Consider the following 15,561-nt stretch of genomic DNA (forward strand, 5'->3'; position numbering starts at 1 on the left):
GAATCTTTTTCCTTTAAAATTATATCTTTCCCAACAACTAAACTTGAAATAAAAGTGGATAAAATTTTAAAGAGGAAAACTCAGTATATCTGAATGTTTTGAAACTACTTCTGAATGTATGACCCTTAGACATATTAACTAGAAAATGCTATTATTATCACAAACTAGGACCAACATCAATAGGCAATTAGTCTTGCTAAATAACTCATCTTAGTTTTTAAGTGACTTAATTAATCCCTAGTAAAACAAAATTGTGGCATTATTCTGAAGTAGTGTGTGTCCGATAATTCTATGCACCAGGTAGACCTCAAAAGCAACTAGCATCCGGGAGTGTTTACTGAGAAGCTACCTTGCTTGATCTCAGATGATTCATGAATAGATTTAATGGGAATTAATTATGGCCTTGCTTTAAAGATAAAGAATTATTTCTGATTATATGTTCAATCTTTCCCATCCCTCTTTCCCATGTGTAGGCAGCTTAACAAAACACATGCGTGATTGCTTTCCTTGTAATAATTTTTTTAACCTGGAATTGTTTGAATAGCCTTAATACAGCCAAGAAAAAAAAAAGAGAGAGACATTCATGTTGACACTTTTATCATTTATATGAGATGCAAAGTTATCAGTTATTAAATATTATACAAATGGAAGTAGATGAAATTTCATCTAAAAATAAGATTGACAGGGTCAAAATGTGTGACATGGTCACTTTATTTTAAGCTTATAAGGGCATTGGGGGTAAACTGGGAGAATAGTGAAAAATATCTCAGAGACAAAACTCACTAGGTAATTTTTACAATGAAGATTCTTTACACAAGTGTTAAATCCTTCTCTGCGTGAGGCCACTTTTGGTCTACCTTCTGTCCTTTGATTTGTAAATCAGGCCTCCCCATGTGCACCTGTTTCCTGATGGCTCATTTTACCCCTTTTGTCACAGAGCAGATTGACCAGGAACAGTTAGAGTCCTGTCAGGGGCTCCCCAAAACCTAAGTAGTAATATTTGAATTCAGGACTCATAGGGAACAATTTGTACAAAATCCAATTTCCCTGTGGACTTACACAATCATTTCAGAAAAAAATTACCTAGTTCCTCCCATTTTTTTGTTGTTTCGGTAAATCAGGACATCTGCTTCCTTTAAACTTTCAGGGCTCTTATTAGGGCACTTAGCTGTCAGATGACCTTAGCTGCACACATGCCCACAGTTTCTCTGGCTAAAATCAGTGTGATCTGACACTTGTTTCATTTTTAAAGATTAGATCACCAGTGGAAGAGAGTGTCAACCAGGAAATTTTCTGGTTACAAGTAAAAGAAACACAATTCAAATTAGCTCAAGCAAAAATAAATAAGATGGACGTGTGGGTTTACATGATGAAGAAAGTGAAGGGTAAACTGAGTTCAGGCAAAGTAGGATCTGGGGCTCAGATGATGTCATTAGAGTCTGTCCTCCATCTCTCAGATATTAGTCTGTATACCTGTCACACACATCGGCAGTGCTAGGCTCATACCAACCAACTGAGTGAATCCCCATTAAATTCCTAGGACTTACAGCAAAAGGAAACCAGGGAGGACTTGCATGTGCTTCCCTTAGATCAGTGCCTGCCCCTGAATTCATCACTGTGGCCATGGGAGTGGGACAATCCCTCTGACCATGAAATGGGGAATGGTCTTACCTTTCCAGTTTCCACCCAGGTTACAGAGTTATGGGATCCCCCCTACCCCCCGACAAAAAAAATATTATGTAGCCTGGAAGTAGAAAAGAGTGCTGGTAAGACCAATAGCAACTAAAAAATATATATACTTCTCTGAAGTTGAGACCCAAAGAGTGTCAGATTTGCCTCAAATGCAAATGCCTCAAAATCTATATACCAGGAATAAATTCTTCATCCCATACACCAAAAATAGAAACTAGGTCAAATGAATACTAATCAGAGTCCAGCCATTCACCCAAGTCATACTCAATAAAGTTCACTTTAGGTAGACCTAAATATGTAACTTATTAATATTTTTACTATACAATGATGTATTGTTATAATCACCATTCACTTTTTCAATTTTAATGGTCTGTGCTGGAGTATTTCTGCAAAAAAAAAAAAAATGTTAAGGGAAATGACATTTTTAGCACTTTTTTCCCAAGACCAAAGTCTGTCTATTCCTTAGAAAAAATGATTCCATAAAGGCCAAGTCGCCCCAGGCTTTCCCCATTGGGCACGTTCCACGCCATCCTCCCTGCCATGCCAGCCCCTCAGAGTGCTACTTGCCACAGCGGGACTACCCAGCAAAGGTCCCAATAATAGTGACAGCAACACCCATATGCAAAGCATCACTACTCCTTGTTGATCAAACAGCTTCCTCTCATTGAGGCTCAGTTTCATAACCTGTAAAGCCCAGACGATTATAATATCTCTCTCATAGCCTTTGTAACCATTGTAGCCAATAATCCAAGTAAAGCATTTAACCCAGTATCTGGAAAAAAAATCTATTTAATAAATGATGGACTGACTGATGATGATGATGCTAAGCTAGAAATGAGGACAAAGACCACCTCTGTTTTACTCACTGCCATCTGCACACAAACACAGTGCCTACCACGTCATCAGTATTCAAAAACAATCATCATTTTTTTAAGATTTTATTTATTTATTCATGAGAGTTATAGAGAGAGAGGCAGAGACATAGGCAGAGGGAGAAGATACTCGACCTGAGCAGATGCTCGACCATTGAGCCATCCAGTTGCCCCTCAAAAACTATTGTTAAAGTCATGAAGAAATGATCAACCGGCTTTAAAATCAGATTAGGTATATATTTAGATTCTACTTCTTTCTTGGCTGTGGTATTCATTAAGGAGGTTACTTAACCTCTATATATGTGCCTCAGTTCCCTTCCCTGTGTGAAAGAAAACCAGAGCTCTGTCATGTGGGAGGATATAAGGGACACTTGAGATGGTGACATTGGAAGCTCGTTGAGGACAGGCACTCTGCCTTCTTTATGGTAAACATTTAACAACTAGTATTTTTATACCTTTTCCCTTCTCACATAGACCCTAAAAATTGCTAGGGAACTGGCACGCCCCCATGTCCAAAACCCAACAGAGCATAAAAAATGTTAAATTTGAATCACCTGAAAACAACAAGCAACCAATATATAAACCTCAAGCATACGTGTAAAGATCCAAAATAGATCCATAAAAATTAGTTTCCTCTTGAAAATGGTTGAGAACATGCTAAGCTGCCTTAAAATGAAATTAATTTTCTGGCGAGTTTATTTTCTTACAAATCCAAGTAGATCTTAGAGCAATAATGCAGACAGCAAGGTAGGTAGCAACTTTAGACATTTTTGTTTGTCTCAGTCAGAGAATGTGATAAAAGAATGCTAATTTTTTCATCCTGTTATGTGTATGTTTTACAATTCACAAAGCATATTCACATAAATTTCATCATCTAATCTTTGCAACAACTCTGTAAAGTGGTTACTAGATAATTTATCCCTAAACTGAGACTTTCTTAGTGATGAAAGTAAGAAGTATTGGGACAATTATGCCAGAAAAACTAGAATAAACCAGGTAAACTGGTTTATTAGAATGTCCAGGTAAACTAGGAAGTGTTATCATTCTCGATTACAAACTCATCTTCCGTAAGAAGTTTCTGGAAGAAAATGTCTTCTTTGCCTTTGCATCCTAACACCCAAAAAAATGCTTGACATATGGTAGACATTATATATATGTGTGTGTGTGTGTATATATATATACACATATATGAATATATGTGAATATGTATGAATATATGTGAATATATATGAATACATGTGAATATATCTGAATATATGAATTTATGTGAATATATATGGATATATATGAATATCTATGGATATATATGAATGTCTATATGAAAATGTATATGGATATATAATCATCAATGCAATAATTCCAGAAAATGTCCCAGAACTCTAAAACACACACTTCTAGATTACAAGCTCCCACTGAGTGCCCGACACAGTGGGTGAAAATAAACCCCTGTCAAGTTGTATCATAATATTATAGAACATGGGAAACCAAATATATACATTATATTAGTGTATTATATTATATATAATAATTAAAATATTGAATATATTATATTATGTATTAATATAATACGTTAAGCTATATATTATATATTAAGCCATATATATTTTATATGATATATATTATAAATAGATGTATAAATTATATTTAATATATTTTAATATGATAGTATTTACATAGTTTATAAATTATATCGCAAAATATTATATGGTATCATAAATATTACATACATAAAATTCTCCTATGAGCTTCCAAGGAGAAAAACAGTTCTCATGCAAAGTAGCCAAAATGCTTTAGATTTCTAAACAACAATGTAGAAAGCTGTAGTGCAATGCCTTAAAAATTCTGAAGAATATTTATTTGCAATCTAGAATTCTATGCCTAATCTACCAGCCACTTGCAAGTGTAGCCTAGAACATTGTCAGACATGAGTTATCCAAACATTTACTACCCATGAACTATTTCTTTGGAAATTATTGAAAGATAAGCACCCCCCAAAACAAACAACAACAGAAACAGAAAACACGGAACACGGAAAGTGGGAGCTCTATCACAGAGAGAAGTGTTGGCTCTCCCTGGATGATGACACAGGGAGACAGTTCTGCACCAGCCATAGGAGGCCAAAGCAGGAGCTATCAGACCTTTTTCCTAAGACTCAAGCCTGGAATCAGCATAGTGTGGCTTCTGCTGCATTCCATGGGCTAACGCAAGTCACAAGACCAGGCCAGATAAAGTGTGAACGCTGGGAGATAGTCCCTTAGAAGCTACCTTTAAAGACTAGCCACCATGGAGGACCAAAATAATCAGCTACAAGAGGAAATGGTTGCCTCTGGGTAAAGAGACATTGGATGATGAGATTTGTGATTTTATGATAAATCTTGTAGGAATAGATGACTCTAAAATCTGTGCATGTATAATCTCAGTAAAAATGAGGTGCACAATGGATTACCTGGCTCTCAACGAAAGGCACAGAATGAGTAAAGGACAATGGAAGAGACAACAGAAGATAGGACATCATCAATGCAATAATTCCAGAAAATGTGCCAGAACTCCAGGGGATACATTTCTATATAATCCTGCTAAAAATCACAATATGGAAGATGCAAATATTTTACTTACTCAGCCATGTAAATGAATTCATTTTTGTCATATCACAAGCAAGCAGGATCACCCAGTAGAGGTTTTTTTTTTTCTTGTATTGCCTCTGTCTTAAGTTGATAATGTTTCCCGGTTTTGCATATTGCACGTAATACAGGGACACTTTTATAAAGTTGTTTTTTTTAACATGTTAATGGGAGACTTTGTGAAGTACTGGCTTCTTTTATTGCAGAAAGGGCACACAGTAAAGAGGACTCATCCATTTAGCTAGGTTGGCAAAAAAGAAGGAAATAGCGCGGTGCTCCACCATGTTATTAATCATAAGCCATATAATTTCATTTGTCCTTTTTGCTTGCATATGTTATTAGGATACAAAGAAACAGTAGCGATATTTCCTGCAGAAACTCTTGGCAAATGTCATCACATAGACAACCTGACTTTGTAAGGTTTTTATGCAGTGTTGGCCCATCAAAGTCTGAAATGAAACTAACAGTTTTTCCAAGTGAGTGAGACCTGATACAGAAAACCCAGACCCAAAAATTAGAGACCAACAAAACAAAGTTCAATCACCACCACCTCCGCCCACCGCTAGATCCAGTGTCTAGGAAATGGAGGGACCCAGGGCAAAAAGAGTTCAGCTCTTATTCCAGGCAGGGAGCAAGGGTGAGAGGAGGGACTGCAGACCCTCACAGAGCCTTAGCTCACCTCTGAGGGGCCAGAGACGGTGCAGGAACTCCTCAGAAGGCTGCAGCAAGTGCCTCGCCATGGCTACACCAAGCAGCCCAGTGGGGTTGGTGGAGCAGAGGCACTTTCCTAATTGAATGTGGTTATAGATTATATGGAAAACACCTAGCATCCAGGGCTTGGCCTGCCCAGGCACAGAGGCGCTACATACCAGTCTCCTTAATTTACATCCCTGCAAAACAATCACATTCTTACAATTCAAAGAGATCATTCCTCTCTAAACTCCGCCTCCTGCTGAGCTGTAACAGAGCTACCTCTTCTTGTTTAAATTCGGCACCTAGAGCTTCAGCTCACTTGAGGGAGTGTCAAAAAAGAAAACCTCAGGGGCAGGTAGCCTTTGATTGATTCCCCAAGCTCTATCAGAGGACCGCTCCCCAAGCCCATCAGCAATTCTGACCTGCGCATCAGCCCTGGGTAATTTAGGGAGTGTCAGTACTTAATTCTGAGGGTGACTGCTTTACTACACAGGAAATATCCCTTTTATGAAAATTCAATGACACGTAATCAGTCGCATCGGCCACAGTAGAAACTGCAATCTGGAGCAGCTGCCTGTCTGCGATGGCATTACAACTGGATCAATTTATTAAATTATCATTAACCTGGCCAATTTATTGTTGGGAATATGTAAGATACTAAAAATATTTGCAGAGTGCTTTAATTTGACAAAGCAGTTTTTCCATCTACTTTTCTATTTCACCTTCCAAGCAATCCCCTGATGGAGATATTATTGACCTCATTTTTTAATAAGAAGCAGCTAAATCTTAGAGAGGATAAGTAATGTTCCTAAACCCCGACAGGGAATAAACAAGCTCAGCGCCCTTTCTCTTCCACCCAAAAAGTCCTTATGGCTCCTACTTTATTAACATTTACCCCACCCCTCCCCTACAAAGGGTAACCTGACACAGGTCAGAATTGAACCAGGAAGGGCCTGCCACCAGGCTACTAACTGATTCAAATCTCCTAGAGGCCACTGTGTGTCAGTCTTAACATCAGAAGTAAATGCCCTAATCGCCAGTACACCTGCTAATGCACAAGGCATTCACTTAAGTTGTACACATCTTCAAAGTCTTAAAATATGGCAGAAGTACACATCATAATGAAAACTAAAGAAAAAGCTAAAAAGGTGCAAACCAAGGGGACTCCCTGTTGCAGGGGAAATTTTATTATAAAGGCAACATTTCAAATGCCCCTCTACAGTTTGGAGTGCCAACCTGTGATGTCAAATAAACAGCTTAAAGAAAAACAAATAAATAGTATGCCAATTACTTTCCTGGAGGAATTTAAAATTAAGAAGATACCAAAACATAAAATAAAATAGATACTTCAAAAAAAAATCTTATTAATCCTTAAATTCCACATATGATTGAAACTATATGGTATTTGTCTTTCCCTGACTGGCTTATTTCACTTAGTGTTATACCCTCTAGATCCATCCTTGTCATTGCAAATGGCAAGATTTTATTCTTTTTTATGGCTGAGTAATATTGCATTATATACACACCACCTTTCTTTATCCATTCATCTATCAATGGACACTTGAGCTCCTTCCATAATTTGGCTACTGCACATAAGCTGCAATAAATATAGGGGAGCATGTGTCCTTTCAATTAGTGTTTTTGTATTATTTGGGTAAATACCCAATAGTATGATTGGATCATAGGCTAGTTCTATTTTTAATTTTTTGAGGAACCTCCATACAGTTTTCCACAGTGGCTGCACCACTTTGCATTCCCACTTTAAACTTCTTCAAGTTTAGAAACATAATAAAAATCTTACTAATCCTGAAAATCTGAGCCTTCAAATAAACAAAATATAAGAATATCCAGGCAGGGCTCATTTTGTCCATACAGATGTGCATCATTGTATCCAATCAATAACTTCTTAAAGTATATTCACAAACTGTACCTTTTGAACTGCATCCTATTTTAGATGCACTTATAAAAAATTTTTAAATAATAAAACCAGATAAATAAATCTCCAAGCCTAAATGGATTGACTGACAAAAAAATAAAAATAAAAATAAAATTAGGGGCACCTGGGTGGCTCAGTGATTGAGCCTCTGCCTTCAGCTCAGGGTATAATCCCTCAGGGAGCCTGCTTCTCCCTCTGCCTACGTCTCTGCCTCTCTCTGTGTGTCTCTCCTGAATAAATAAATAAAATCTTTACAAAAATAAATTTAAAAAATTAAAGAAGCTGATGAGTGAATTTTAGATACCATTTTAGCGATTCTGGCCCTAATGATAGAGCCTTAGAAAGTATTGTGGCTTCCTTCGCTCATGCAATGTGGGTTGTTTATGATCAAGAAGACAAAAGCCTGTCTGCCTAATTCCCTTTGTATCATGAGTTCAATAAAGTTTTCTAAGTTCCTATAAATTAAAAAAAGAAAAATAATAGTTAGCTTTAAAATCAGCCTGCCTGCATTTGAAACTTGCCTCTGGCACTTCCTGGCTACTTTACCTTGGACAAGTTTTCATGCCTCAGTTTCCTGTCTGTAAAATGGGGAAAATGGCACCTCATAGTTTGTTGTGAAAATGTGATACGTGAACACTTAGAAGCAGTGCCTGCCACAGCTAAACATGACAGAAATATTAGTTTTATTATCTTATTCACTAAAGATAAACCGAAAAAGAAAACCTTATCTTCCTGCAAAGGACTCTTTCACTCAGCTGCCTGTTTTGTCTCTTACAAACCAAATGTGAATTTCTTCTAGCTAAAGTTAATCCAATTTTTCCTGATTCCTTTTAACTTCCTCCTGGGAATCTACCTAGAGTTATTTTTACCAAAAGAAGATAGTTATCATTCAGGGCAAGAAAATAGAGCAAAGAATAAATTATACACAGACCTCATCTATTTTTTTATGTGCACGTTTCAAGTCTTTAATTTGGTTTTTCTCGATGTAGCAGCCGCCTTCCTGAGAAAGTCTCACCAGGGTAGGTGGGTGACTCTGCTCTGGGAGACTACTGCAGGTGTAGCCTAGCAACCCAGTCACATGACAGGGTCTCTCCGCTAGTTTCCTAACACTTTTGTAGTTTTCATATAGGTAAAGAATGATATCTTTAAATGAATGGATCGTTCAATTTTCATTGACTGAGATCCTATCACATTTCGACACAACATCTACAAATAAATTGATGGAAATGAATAGAATCCCGCATGTTCAATCCAGACAAGATTCCTCAGATAAAACATGGAAAGGTCCAAAGACCTCAACAAGAAGAAATGTTTTTCAACTAAGATAGAGATGGGTGGTATCATCCTGTGTATCACACATGATGGCACCACTAAAGACATTGCAGGGTCTGCAAATCCTGCCCCCTTCATTGCCCCATCAAGCAGGACCATACTTGAACCATCAAGGTAGGATGAGACCCCTGACATTTTTATTTAGCAACTCTCCCAAAGGGAGCCCACAACTCCATTTACAAGCCACTGAAGTATTTAGTGACCTTCAGAGTATTAAAAAATAAAAATAAACAAAAATATTTCTTCAAACACGGAATCACAGGTCCCTAAATAAGCAAACATTCCCTGCAATACGTGCCATTGGTACCATGGCATATCTGGGATGTCTTACTACAAGCAAGTGGGCCTTAACTCTGCACCCAAACCCCCTCCTTCTCAAAGCCTCAGACTGGCACATTCTCCACATTCCTCCTTTCTCTTCAACTCCTCACTGCCTCTCACTCTCAGCAAGCGGTATCCCCTCTTATTTCACTGTCAATATTTAGCTTCATCCAAGCTCCCTTTTTCCCTACTCATGAATATTAGTTTCTCCACTCAACCTCATTGCTTTTCCTCCTCACCCCGATGCCATCTCTTCTTTGCTGATGGGCTGCTCTCTGGCCTCCATGCTGCAGGATCCCATCTACCATGTACTTGCTCTTGCCTCCCTCCCCTAGGACTCTGTTGCTTCTGCCCTCAATGCATCCAGGTTCCTTGTCACCTGCAGAGACCTTGGCCCCCAACCCCCAGGACCCTCAAGGAAGTGTCTAACTTTTCTTCTCTTGATGATCCAGCTCTGAAAGCTGACCTGCCTTTCCACCAACTGTCCTTTCCCTCCACCTGCTCTGAATTCTGGGATCACTGGTCCACACTGCAAATTTTCACATTCCCCATTCTACCCCATCCAGTTTCCTCACACAGGAATCAGTATTCCTGAAAACCCCAAATACTCTTCTCACCCCAATGATTATTATTATTCATGAACATTCAATAACTTCTGACAGTGTTAACTTTACTTCTTACCACAGTTCTTTTTTACCCTGAGGGAAGACCTCAGCTTAAAACCTGGTTCTACAAATTACTCCATCTCACTGACCCTCTATTTTCTGATCTTCAAAGTGGGGATAAAGATATTCACTGTACAGGGGCTTTGTGAGTATTAAATGAGATAATAAATGTAAAATGCCTAGTATATGATTGGCTTTCAATAAATGATGGTAATTGTATTTATTTTTACCTTTCCTCGGTGTCAGAGATATGGAGTGTTCTACACTTCTAGCCACTCCTTTGTCTCCACCAGATCCTCTTACTTCTCCATTCTGCCTTCTGTCAAGATTATGATTATAAAACTCCATGGGTTTAATATCATGTGTCCATGAATGACCTCCAGCCTCCCTCCCTGCCCCCTTTTCTAACTGCCTACTGGACAACTCTCTCGGGTGTCACTTTGCACCCCAACTTCAATCAAATTAATTGTCTTTAAATATACATATATTTTTAAAAAGTCATCTTTTCCCAAAAAAGCTGATTCCTACCCAATTTTCCCAGTTATGTCCATACAGACCCTATCCATGGAGTTCTCCAGGCTCCAAAACTCCACCACATTTTTTCCTCTTTTTTTTCAAGCAAATTCTTACTAATTCTGGCCATTTTTGCCACCATAATATCTCATATGTCTATTCCTTCTTTTTTCTCCTCATTCAGCACCAATCAGGACTTTGGACCTGATTAATTGCAATGGCTTCTTATGAGATCTTCCTGATTCTTATTGAGCATATATCCCTATCCATCCTTAATACTTTGAATAGTAATGAAAAGATCTGATCAAAAACACTATTCTACCTACAGAATCCTTTGGGACATCCAGTGCAAACATGGCAACACAAATTCATTAGTCTCTTCTTCTAGAAACCTTCAAAAAATCAATAATGAAAGGGGAAGGCAAAAAACAAGGAAACTTTATCTTGACAAAACTGGGAAATATTCCAAAATATGTGTAAATGCAAGAGATCTGTGGGAGGAAAGAGTAAAAGCTGAGGAGAGGAAAAACTGGCAGTGGCAATTCTCAGAAAGCACCAAAATGTAATTCTAGATGCAAGGAATGCCCAAAGGTGCAAAGTTCTCTCCTTTACCTGGAACAGCATGTGCAAGAACGAGAGTGAGTTCGATGGTGCCCCCAATCCTGACTTAGTACACAGATATAGAGGTGGTGGGCTCTAGAATTATGCAGATAAGTCATGTTTGTATCAGGGAGCTTATCTTTGTGGTAGCTGAGAAGAAAACCTTCCAGTTGTGAATAATAAGTAGCCTGGAATGCTACTCTGGGCCCATTATAACCCAACTCACTAGATGATAAATAATAAAAAAGCAATTAGCATATAGATACATTCTAAAAAAAAAAGAAAGAAAGAAAAAAGGGCAAAACGTATGCACAGAAGAATATCTGTAAAAGTATTCCAGAGAACAGATGAATGTTATGAATAAATATTTTACCATGAACTTTAAAAAAAAATTAAATCTCAGTGAAGTACTCTATTTGTGAAGAAATACTTCCAAGTTGGAATACCAAAACTCAGGTAAGAGTAGGTGAGGCAGCAAGAGGAGATATAATGTGCATAGCACTTGGGAATAAAGTCGAGAATATGAAATCAGCACAGAACTGCAGACTTGAGAAAGGGTGCAAGATCAAATATGCATCATGAAAAACAGAGCAAGACACAAAGGATAGAAATGAGGAATGAGAACAGAAATAAATGAAATGGAAATAGATCATTAGAATTAATGAGAAATTATATTTATAGAAGACAGAAAATGGAGATCCAACATAAGCATAACTGGTATCTCCAAAGAAGTAAACCAAAATAGTGGATCAGAACACATACTTTAAAATATAATTTAAGAATTTTTTTTGTTATAAAAAAATAGTGAAAGGGATTAAAGCGGAAAGGAGAAAAAAATGAGTGGGAAATATCAGAAAGGGACACAAAACATGAGAGACTCCTAACTCTGGGAAACGAACTAGAGGTGGTGGAAGGGGAGGTGGGCGGGGAGTGGGGGTGACTAGGTGACAGGCACTGAGGGGGGCACTTGATGGGATGAGCACTGGGTGTTATTCTATATGTTGGCAAATTGAAGACCAATAAAAAATAAATTTATAAAAAAAAGAATTTTTTTTGTTAAACAAATTTTGAGACTTTGAGCTAGATATTGAAAGGGCCACCTTGTGCCAGGTTAAACTGATTTGGGATCCTCAACACCTAGACACATCCTAATAAAGTTACTGAAACTCAATGAAAAATAAAGACTACTTTGGGCCACCAGGCAAAATGATCAAGTCTTTCATGAGATTAAAAATCAAGTTGGCTACAAACTTTCTTACAGTAACATTCAATGCCAGGAGATAATAGAGCAACAGATTTTTATATTGAGCCCATGTCATTCAACTATAAAGACTGCTAAAAAAAGCAGCTTAGAACATTCTAGAATTCTGATAATATTGTTCTCATGAGTTCCTCTTAGAAAAGCTACTAGAGAAGATACAACTTGACTAACCAGGAGATGCTTGGGTAACATTCTGGCAAAATCACTAAGTGTAAGCACTGATACTAGAAGCTAACAGAACTAAGATACAAACAAAATGGTACTGAGGGGGGCACTTAATGGGATGAGCACTGGGTGTTATGCTATATGTTGGCAAATTGAACTCCAATAAAAAAATTTAAAAAAAAAATAATAATAAAAACAAAAAACAAAAAACAGAAATGAGACATGGAGTAACAGAAATGAATGTAAGCATTACCTGCCTTCCAAGGTAGAAATAACACAGCAATGAAAAGAAGCTAAGAGAAGATTGGAGGGAGAGGTAGTAGGCTTTTTGACTCATTATAATATCTGTACCTTTCGCCTCCTAAAATAAGGAATGTAAGACTGACAATTCAAACAGTAGTAGTAGTAGAAATGTAAGAATATTTAATGGAAGGAACCAAATAAAACACTAAACATGTAATGGTATATTCTAAAGTTCAATGGTGGAAGCTTCTCAGGAGAGAAGAGGAAGAGAAAGTATGCAAACAACATTCATCATTGCTCACAGTGGTAATGAGTGCTGTCTAAAGAAATAGAATTAGGAGTCCCACTCCAGACCAGCCAAATCAGAGTGACTGCTGAAGCAAGATTCCCAGATGAATCACACATACATTGAAGTTTGAGAATCCTGCTCTGCACTACAGCCAACGTATGAAGTATTCTTGGTCCATTAACTCCATTTTACCTTCTTATCTTGATGGTTTACCTACAATAGTATTTTTACTATTGGCTAGTAGTGTTAGTTGTATTTTACTATCATAATAAATTACCACACACTTAATGGCTTAAAAGAACAAAAATTCATTCTCTTATCATTTTGGAGGCTGGAAGCCTAAAATTAAGGGATCAGCTGGGTTATGTTCCTTCTGAGAGTTTCAGGGGAGAATCACTTCCTTGCCTTTTTCAGCTTCTGGAGGTTGCCCACATTCCTTGACTTGGGCTCCTTTCTTGCATTGGTCCAACTGATGCTTTCATCTTCACATGTCCTACCACTACTTGGAGTCCCTTGCCTCCCCCTTCTAAGGACCCTTGTGATTATATTGCATTGAGCCCACCAGATAAGCCAGTATATCCTCATCTCAAAATTCTTCACTTTAATTGTGTCTTTGACATCCCTTTGCCATATTAAGTAACATCTTCACTGGTTCCCAGGATCCAGGACGTGCACATCTTTTTGAGAGTTGGGGGCATTATCCAGCCTACCACACATTCCATTTGTTCAAATCTCCACCATCCTTCTCTTCTATAATCAAATTCGACTTCCTCCTCAAAGTGACTTAACTGACAAGGGAGTGCTCTGAGCTTCCACGCATACAGCCTCTTACCACTTTGCTCTTTGATATCGTCATTTGTATACTTGTCACAGCTCTCCCTTTATCTCATCCCACATCCATTCTTATTAGATTGCATTTTCCTTGAGGGAAGAGATTGCAGATATGCTTCTGTCTCCATGCTCTACTAAAGTTGCACATGCTAATATCATCAAAGACTTCTTAATTGCCAAATCCAATGCACATTTTGAAGTTCAGTCATTCATTCAACAAATGGTTACTAAGTACCTATTATGTATCAAGCACTGTTCTAGAGTCTAAGAATACAATAGTGAATAAAGTAGACTAACCCCCTGGCCTCTCAAGGTTTACCTTCTGGAGAAGGAAATAAGTAATAAACCAATAGACACTTGAGTGGTGCCTTGTAGTAAAAAGAGTTGTGAAGAAGGAAGGCCAATGGAGCACCAGGATAGCTGAGTCAGTTAAGTATCCAACTCTTGATTTTGGTTCAGGTCATGATCTCAGGGTCTTGAGATCAAGTTCTGTGTTGGGCTCCACATTCAGTGGGAGCTTGAGAGTCTCTCTCTCGCTCTTGCCTCTGCCCCTCCCCTGCCTCCATGCTCTCTAAAATAAATAGATAAATATTTTTTAAAAGTCTATCTTTTTTACTTGCCCTCTTTGCAGTTTTAATCCTACTGATCACCCCCTTATTCTTTGAATTTTCCCTTCCCATAGTTTAGGGCATCATGATCTCCAGATTCTCTCTGTTGTGTGTGTGTGTGTGTGTGTGTGTGTGTGTGTGTGTGTGTGATTTCTTTCTAAAGATTTGCCTTACTTTCATAGACTTTAAATATTGGTGCTATTCAATGATCCATCCTCTCCTCTCTTCTTATCACCTTAATGCTAATATTTTCCACATCTGTTTACAGACCTAACCCTTATCCAAGAATGCAATTTTGTCGTCCCCCCCTTTTTTTTATCTTGCACTTGCAAATCTCATTTGGTCATTCTATATCTGGGCTCCCAAGTTAGAGATTAGAGGACTACTTTTAACTTCTCTTGCTCCCCACTTCAAATATCTTACCCAAAGCTACCAATCGTGCTTTCTAAATATCCCTTGTCCAAGCAACTCCTTTAGATCATTATCCCTTTCCTAGAATATTGCAAAACTTTCCTTATTGCTCTTTCTCCCTCAGTCCAATGTCCCTTCCAATCTATCCTTCACACTGCTGCCCAAGGAATTTTTCTAAGACATGGATCTGACTAAATTATTTCTGAAATAAGGTTTTCCAATGGTTTCCTTCTGTCTTCAGAATAAAGGAAAGCTCCTCCAACATCATGCACAAGTCCTCCCATTCTGGTTTCATCTCTCTCTGCTTCTTTTCACATATACCTCAAGTACTGAATCTCCCTCAGTGTCTTCCCATGAATTTCCCAAATTCACAGGGCTATTCAACCCACCCAATCTGCATAGGTTGTTCCTTTTGCCACAATGCCTTTCTTCATCTCATTTCTCTAGTGAACTAATCTCTCCCTTAAAACCATTATATATGCACTTAAATCTTCCCTGACCTGCAGAA

General features: G+C 38.0%; 1 protein-coding gene across 10 annotated transcripts in view; it reads left to right on the forward strand.

The window, feature by feature from the left end:
- TRPM3 (transient receptor potential cation channel subfamily M member 3) overlaps positions 1-15,561 on the forward strand; it is a 500,214-nt gene that overhangs the window by 381,116 nt on the left and 103,537 nt on the right. The gene's annotated exons all lie outside the window — the stretch shown is intronic.

This window comes from Canis aureus, chromosome 1 (genome assembly GCF_053574225.1).
Source record: "Canis aureus isolate CA01 chromosome 1, VMU_Caureus_v.1.0, whole genome shotgun sequence".
Taxonomy (NCBI): Eukaryota; Metazoa; Chordata; class Mammalia; order Carnivora; family Canidae; genus Canis; species Canis aureus.